The following is an 8,788-nucleotide window of genomic DNA, read 5'->3' as shown; positions in this document are numbered from 1 at the left end:
AAATTAATATGTTTTTGATATTTTCAAATCATGTTGATGTGTTGATCTCAAAAATAATTTTTAAAAAATAAAAAAACATTATTAGCATACTTTTTTGAGTGAAAAACACTTGAAAAAACAACCACAACCACACTCCCAAACATAGTCAATGGAAAACACTTTCTATTCAAAGAAAAATTTATCTTGATTTTTATAAAAGATTTTTCTTTTATTTTCATTGAAATACACTTTCTAGAAGTTGTTATTTTTTTTATTATTATTTGTTTTTCTCTTATATTTTTTTAATTAATTTTTTTCTTATCTATCAGACTTGGTCTCGTTCTTTTATTGCTATTTATTTGATTTAAAATAATTTATGAAATGAGATTTTGTTTTTTAATTTCATCATCTTTCAAATTTTTTATCTGTTACATTTGATCTTTATTCTTTTGATTGCTATTATTTTATTTGAAATAATATATAAAATTAGAGTTTTTTTAATTCCATCATCCTTCAACTTTTTTATTTGTTATATTTGGTCCCTTTTTTTTTAATAAACTTGAAAAAAAATTAAAACATTGATAAATTATTTTTCCAACTTATTTTTCATGGCATAGTCAAGCACTGAAAAATATTTTTTAACTTATTTTTTATGATACTACAAATCATTAAAAAAATAAACCACATTTTAGGAATTCACTTTTTATAAAAATAAATTTTCAAAAAAATATTTTTCTATTAAACAAATGAGCCTAGGTAGTTTTTATTTTACTTTTATATATATCTTCATTTTATTTTTTCAGAAGCTATCATCTATATTTGTATGGCTTTCCATTGTCAACATGAATTGATGTGCACATAGAATGTGCTTGGTATGAGGTTAATGGAGTTAAGATTTATAAAAAGTAGTTATCCAATTACCCAAAGTAATGTGGTAAAAAAAACTAATAAATAGATAGGTATAAATTTTGGTTTTATGAACTTGTGGATATAACAACACTAACAAAATTCATAATGTGAAATATTAAAAATCAATATTAAAAAATATATTAAGAAATTATAATTTGGCTCCAATGAAAAAAAAGATACCACCATTAGATTTGAGGAGAGGTATGATGTAAGAAAACGATTGTGTTCATGACTTAATAAGTGAAACATGCATCACTAGTTTTCATATCTTGTGTGCTATTCCAAGCAACCTTATAAAATATTTTTTGATATTTTAATTAATTATAAGAATTTAAGTACATAAAATTAAAATCAATGAATATTATATGTGTAAATTCTTTAATTAAATATTTTGTAGCATTTAATATCATGAGTTTAAACAAATCAAGAAAAGAAATAGACAAGGAAAATTGTGTAATAATTAAGCATGACAATAAGGAAAATTGTAATTAACTTGTACAATTTATAAATTTCCTATTTTAAAATGAAATCAGACTACTGCTACTTTATCAAATATTTCTTACGTTTAAAACCATTTATGATCATAAAATATTGTTTGAATTATATAAATTAAATTTTAAAAAAATATTACTAATCTTTTTGTCAAAATATTTTTCAACAACTATATATTCTAGATTACATAACCCATTCATTAAAGTTTTTTTTTAATCCATGCAACATGTAACCTTATATCATTTATTTTAATACATATAATATTTGATGAATATAAAATGTTTTAAGTCATTTATATTGTTACGGGAGATATCTTGGTGAATTATTAGATAGAAAATGGTAAAAATAGAAAAAAAATGCCTCATAGTTTTATAATAAATAGGAAATTCTAACTAATCTTCTAGAGGTTGATTATATAATAAGTAAGGGGTTGATTATGTAATAGAAAAGATCATAATTACTTTATATATTATATCTAAGATGAGTTGCTTCGTGTTTGTTTTTTATGATAAAGTTGTCTATTATGCTTAAATATTAGGAGTTTTGTCTAAACTGGTATATGTTTGTTTATTATTAAAAGAAAAAGATTATTATAACATAAGACATTAATTTGAGACCTAGGTTTGGAAACATGATTCAATCCTCGCTTTTAAAACACGTGAAATGGACTTGTAGTTATGGTGGGCAATTAATAGGCATAACTCATTCAATATTATATTGATTGAAATAGACCAAAAGGCCACTCACATTTATTTGGTCTATGTAAGATTATATTGATCTAGCTCAAATTCACTAGTAGTATGAAAAAAAGATGTCTCAAAGACAGAAATATAAGAATAAATTCACATACTCATCAACACGAAAATAGAAAAATCAAATTCAAATAACAAATGCATATTTACAAATAATTAAAAAATTAACATTTATGTTTTACAATAATTTACATTAATACTTTTAAAAACAATGTTGTAATCATAGCCTCATAGCTGACTTCGCTTCTTGAAGGTAATTGACTGAATAACCGAAATAGTAGTTCAAAACATTTATTATTGTTTTTTTTATTTTGCAAAATAAAGAGTCATGATTAATCATTTCTATTATCCATTAAGTAACATCCTAAGACAATATCCAATAATGGTTCATATATCTTAGGTTGATTAACAAATAATAAAAACAATTAATATGTAACAAGATTTGTAAGAAAACATGATATCTTGAAGACATCTTGAATATAATAAAGGCGTGTATTAGACAATTTTATTACCCACCCATTAGTATTATTGGGAAATATCTAGTATTGGTGGATCTGTGAATAATAAAACTATTGATACACGACAAAATCGCAAGGAAGAGTATTTTGAATATATAATGATGTAGTGTATTAAGCAATCTCATTACCATCCAATCAACATGATATGACAATGCTCAATGATGATTCATTTATCCTAGGTTTATATGTGAATAACAAAACTATTAATATACAACAATAACGTGAGAAAAAAATATATTTATGAAGACATTTTAAATATAATAATGTAATGTATTAAGCTATCTCATACCCACCAATCAACACTCTAGGACAGAATAACAAAATCATTAATACACAACAACATTATCAGAATAAATATTTTGAAGATATATAATATTATAAAAGCCTAATAAGAAATTATATCATTAATATTACAAATATCATAAATTTTAACATTATGATTTATTTATCCTAGGTGTATATGTGAATAACAAAACTATTAATACACAACAATAATGTGAAAAAGAAATATTTATAAAGACATTTTAAATACAATAATGTAATGTATTAAGTAATATCATTACCCATCAATCAACACTCTAGAACAGAATAACAAAACCATTAATACACAATAACATTGTAACAAAAAAAAAACATTTAAAGATGTATAATATTATAAAAGCCTAATAAGAAATTATATCATTAATATTACAAATATCATAAATTTTAACATTATGATTTATTTATCATATGTGAATAACAAAACTATTAATATATAACAATAACGTGAGAAAAAATATTTTTGAAGACATTTTAAATACAATAATGTAATGTATTAAGCAATCTCGTTACCCACCAATTAACACTCTAGGACATAATAACAAAACCATTAATATACAACAACATTGTCAGAAAAAATATTTTGAAGATGTATAATATTATAAAAGTCTAATAATAAATTATATAATTAATATTACAAATATCATAAATTTTAACATTATTTACATACCAAAATTACATTGCAAAGGTGTTAACAATTCAAAATTACATTTTCACTATTTAAACAAAAGAGATCCTTAATTCATTTTTTAAACAAAAGAGATCCTTAATATCTAATACTTTGAACAAGGCTATAATATACCTAAAATTGATTTAACACGTGGTATAAATAAAACCACATAATAAAAACATACAAAATAATAAATCAACCTCAATAATATATCATGGTCTTAATTTATCTTTTCAATCAATTATATGGTTCTATTGAACAATCTTACTAAGTCATACATTCTTATCATTAAATGAATTGATGGCACTAACCCATTACCGGACACTAGCTCCATTACCAGATAACTAATTTCATCTCATTATTGGGTAACTAGTTTCACCGCTCATTACTGGGCATCAACCCTATTATCAGGTAGCTAGTTTTATCACATATTACTTTACTGGGCACCCACCCCATTATTGAGTAATTAGTTTCAATGTCCATTACCGGGCACCAACCCCATTATCGAGCAATTAGTTCCACCGTCCATTACTGAGCATCAGCCCTTTTATCGAGTAACTAGTTTCATCCCATTACCGAGTAACTAGTTTTGCTATCCATTACCGTGCACTAGCCCCATTACAAAATAATTAGTTCCACACATATTACAATTGAAAAAGTAACACACCACAATTGAAGAATTTGCAGTTGCTTAACTTAATAAATTCGTTAAATACAAGAGTCAAGGTGCCAAGTATCTACATGATGTCTGACCTTTAAATGGACTACCCTATGGTTGTATCACTCCGGCAACGTCTCTTGTGTCAACATGAATTTTAAATATTATACTCTATCAAATCATTATTGGAGCCTCTTTTCAAATTCAAGTTTCATGCATATTCATTTCTATCCATAATTTCACTACATAAAAAAAGAAAAAGAGATAAAAAACGTTATGCTTAAACACAATCTCATAAGTATTTAACTTATCCATTTTAAATTTTGTTTTCTCATGTCTTGACCGAAACATGCAAATAAGGAGGAAACATGAGTTTTCTTCAATCTTCCAAAATCAATTCTTTAATACACAACTTTCATATAAAAAAACAAATGTTTTTTTTTAAACAACACATTTCCCAATATATATTTCCATTGAATTACATATTTAGTTAAAGTTTTACACCAATTAAATTAGCCAACCCATCCTTTTTATTTTTATTTTTCTCATTAAGGCCAAATTCCATCATCAAACAATAGGTGTGTGTGTGTGTGTATATTATTAAAAGAAAAACAAATAACCATTATCCATCCATTAAAACTTCTTTTGAACACAATCTAACATATTTTTAGGCCAAATAAACTAGTCCATTTAAGTCCTTTATTTTTTCTAGTATGGCCAAATATGGCATCAAGAATACTCATCCCAATCCTTTTTTTTTTCAATTGGCACTTTACCCATACTTTAACCCTTCTAACATAATTAAATATAATCTAACTCTCAATTCAATAAAAAAATCTCATTTTCATAATTGCTAAACCAGATTTTTCATTAGAAAATGGTTAATTTTTGTTTTCAATTGTTTCAATTCACACAATATCCATTCTATTTTCATGTTAAAGAACATCATAAAATCATAAAATAAAACATTCAATCTCATGAACCCATTTTTATAACTCAATGCAATAGGATTAAGCTTAAAAATCATAAACCATCATGAATGATTTCTTTAGTGAAGTTTATTACCTTTTATTTTCAAGAATTTGGAAAAATAAAAGTAATACAAATAAGTTTCCTTCACTTTTTCTTTTTCCCTACTAAACCTGCTACTATCAAGTCCCTAAACCCCAAGAGGTTTATTAACTCTTTCATCTTATATTTAAGGATGATCTTATTTATTTACTCAATTTAGTACTCTTAACTTTGGCTTTAACTTAATTATGGATTTCATTAACCCATTTATTAATCATGCCCATGCTTTAAGAATTTATAAATTCACCAATCCATTCCAACAATCATTACGACTTATGTTTTCTCTCAATTGTATTCATTATTACTTTTCAGTACTTGTACTAGTACTTTACATCTATTGTATATTTCTCGATCTAATACGATGTTTGAGGCTTGTGCTTACATCAAACTTACACTTATTTATCAATTTTGTCAAGTTATAGTCCATGTTATACATTACCATGTTCATTGACTTGTTTCAATAATCTTGGTTTGGTGCTTCAAGACATTATCTAGTCCCTCTCGTTTCAATTGGCTTAATTTCTATAATAACCCATATCATTACACCTGACTCAGATTTTTAAAATGCCCCCTACTCATGTAGCCAACTCTAATTCATATAATTAATCTTATCCAGTATAATTGACTTTAATTTAAGCAAAAAGTCTTTGTCACTATAATCAACTTTAACTTTGTTTAATTTGTCCTTGTTCATATGACCAACTTTGATTTAAATAGTTAATCTTCGTCTAAATGACTAATTTTAATGTATATAATTAGTTTCTATCCAAACGACCGACTTTAATATATATAATTAGTCTCCATCCAAATAGCCAACTTTAATATATATAATTAATCTTTGTCCAAATGACTGATTGTGTGTCTATATATATATATATCATATTCAATTTCCCTTAATGCATGTCATTTACTCACTTTTAAATTGTACATGTGTTATCATAACAAACTTTCTTTACACATTTTTACATGCAATTAAATAAAAACATTTTCTTTATTAAAAAGAGGGAGGATAAAAAAACACCTACCTAGAGCTTCTATGAATTATGCTTTTTTGTGAGCCCCATGTCCAGTGTCCCTCCTAAAATTCCAAATAACTTATCTGGAAATCAATACCCAAGCTTTTTGGTCCATTTAACACACCTATTCACATCATCATATATTGTTACATTTACTTTAAATGTCTAAACACTTTATCATTTATTTTCTTAATCCATTTAATGTCTAAGTTTTTGTCAACTATTTTCATATTCAAATTCAATGTCCAAACTTTCCATCGAATAATTTCAATGTCTAACTTTTTATCAAACATATGGTGAGCATTCAATTTAATCATCAATTTCATAGAATTTTAGTATACCTAATCTTTATAATACACCAACAATGGATCAACACACCACAAACCAAATTTCAATGAACACAATCAAACATGTACATCTCTAACATCATTAAAACATTAAAACTTACATAATTCCATCAATTTCCGTACTTTTATTTTGTCACAATTAACAAACATAACCAATACCAAATAATTTGTTTTACATGAATCACCATCATATCAAATACACTACCATCACTATACCAATCAAGTTTAAGCAAGACAACATCATTCAAAACACCAAAAATCCACCCAATTTAGCCAAATTTTCACATTTTTATAATCCCATCATGTAACAAAAAATAACTAAATTCTTAGCAATCCATCTTAAAATGTTAGAAACTAATCTCAAGCATTCTCCAACATCATTAAAGCATCACAACCAATCCAATTTAATCAAATTTCCAAATCCCCAAAACCCCTACCCATGGCCAGCCACCTTAGATTTCATAATTGGTTTTTAATTTCTTCAATTAAATTCTTAATCATGTCATCTAAGCCAATTAACCAATAATTACACAATTTCACATTTTTCATGCACAAATACACATAAACCCCAAATTCTACATTTTGAGGATTTTCAACCCCCCCAATAAAAACAAGAAGAACAAAGAATTTAATGGGAAGAGAACATCTTACCATCACCATTTAACCCAAATTAATGGGTCTTTTATAGAAATTCCAAGAATTCCCTTCATCTGTTCCAATTAGTAACTTCATCCCTTCATTTCCCAAGCTCCCAATCCCCCCCCTTAAATTTTCAAGCTTGGGTTGTCTTTATGTATGGAAAATCACATGAAAGCACCACCATGTCATCTCAATTGATTTGAAAAAGAGAAAAAAATAAAGAATTTTGTTTTTGCAAAAACTCTCTATTCCTCTGACTCTTGATATCGTCGACTTTAATGGAGGAGAGGAGGGGATTCTTCTTTTTATTTTCAAAAATGCCACTCATTTTACGTCCCATTTGTTGTTTATGTCTAATCTCCAATCATTGGTATTTTTCACGCATAACTTTATATTGTTTCATTCTAGGTTTCTCGCTAATTTTTTCCTGAGATTTTCTACCTCCTATATTAATTTTTTCCTCTAAATGTATTATTATTATTTTTTGTTGGGAATTACAACATTTCACACGAGGTTTACACATCCTTTTAATTTCATCTCTGACAAGCTTTTTTTTCAAATTACAAAATTACCCTTTAATTCTCTGCCATACATGTCTAATTTTTGTGGAGTCTTTCAACCAAAAATATTTTTCATATACAAACTTATTATTATTTTCAATCAGGTTTTACATTGTTTTATTAGGGTGTTTAATACCTTGATTCCTAATATACATTTACTGTTGCATACTAATGTTGTATAATATAGGAGGAAGAAATATTTATGTGAGTTATGCCGATGATAAGAGACAATCACAACCTTACATGGATATATTGTAATTTTCTATTAGTGATTTCTTATAATTCCGAGTTTAGGTGGAAGTTTTTTGTTTGATGCCTTTTTATTTGATACATTGGTGGTTCATTTCTAAACTTCGACTCTCAATTCAACATGGAGGCGATGAACACACTCATCTTTGGCTTTGATTATAATGATAAATGATTAATTGATACAACCACAAATGGTTGACTCTGTATTACATTCTTTATGATGGAAAGAACTAGAGAGGATTAAACCTTTTTGGGGCTATACAATTAACATGAATGCACTGTAATTTTCTTGGTCTGATGCTTTAGGTAATCATGGTTTGTTGCTTCAAAAATCTTCTTGTACTAACTTCTGTTAATTACTTTGATTGTAATTACTTTTATGGTTTGTAGTTGCTGATGTTTTGTGCCCCGAGAGCCATGTATGATTTTCATCATTTGAAATCGTGTTTTTTTAAATATATATATATATATATATATATATATATATATATATATTATTGGATAATTTTGATGCGATGATATCAAAGATAAATTTTAAAAACAAAAAAAAAATTATTTTATTGCATTTTTTTTTACCGAAAAACACCTTAAAAAACAAGTTACAAAATTA

Source organism: Populus trichocarpa, chromosome 15 (assembly GCF_000002775.5).
Source record: "Populus trichocarpa isolate Nisqually-1 chromosome 15, P.trichocarpa_v4.1, whole genome shotgun sequence".
Taxonomy (NCBI): domain Eukaryota; kingdom Viridiplantae; phylum Streptophyta; class Magnoliopsida; order Malpighiales; family Salicaceae; genus Populus; species Populus trichocarpa.
The sequence above is the reverse complement of the archived record's forward strand: the minus strand, read 5'-3'. Positions refer to the sequence as shown.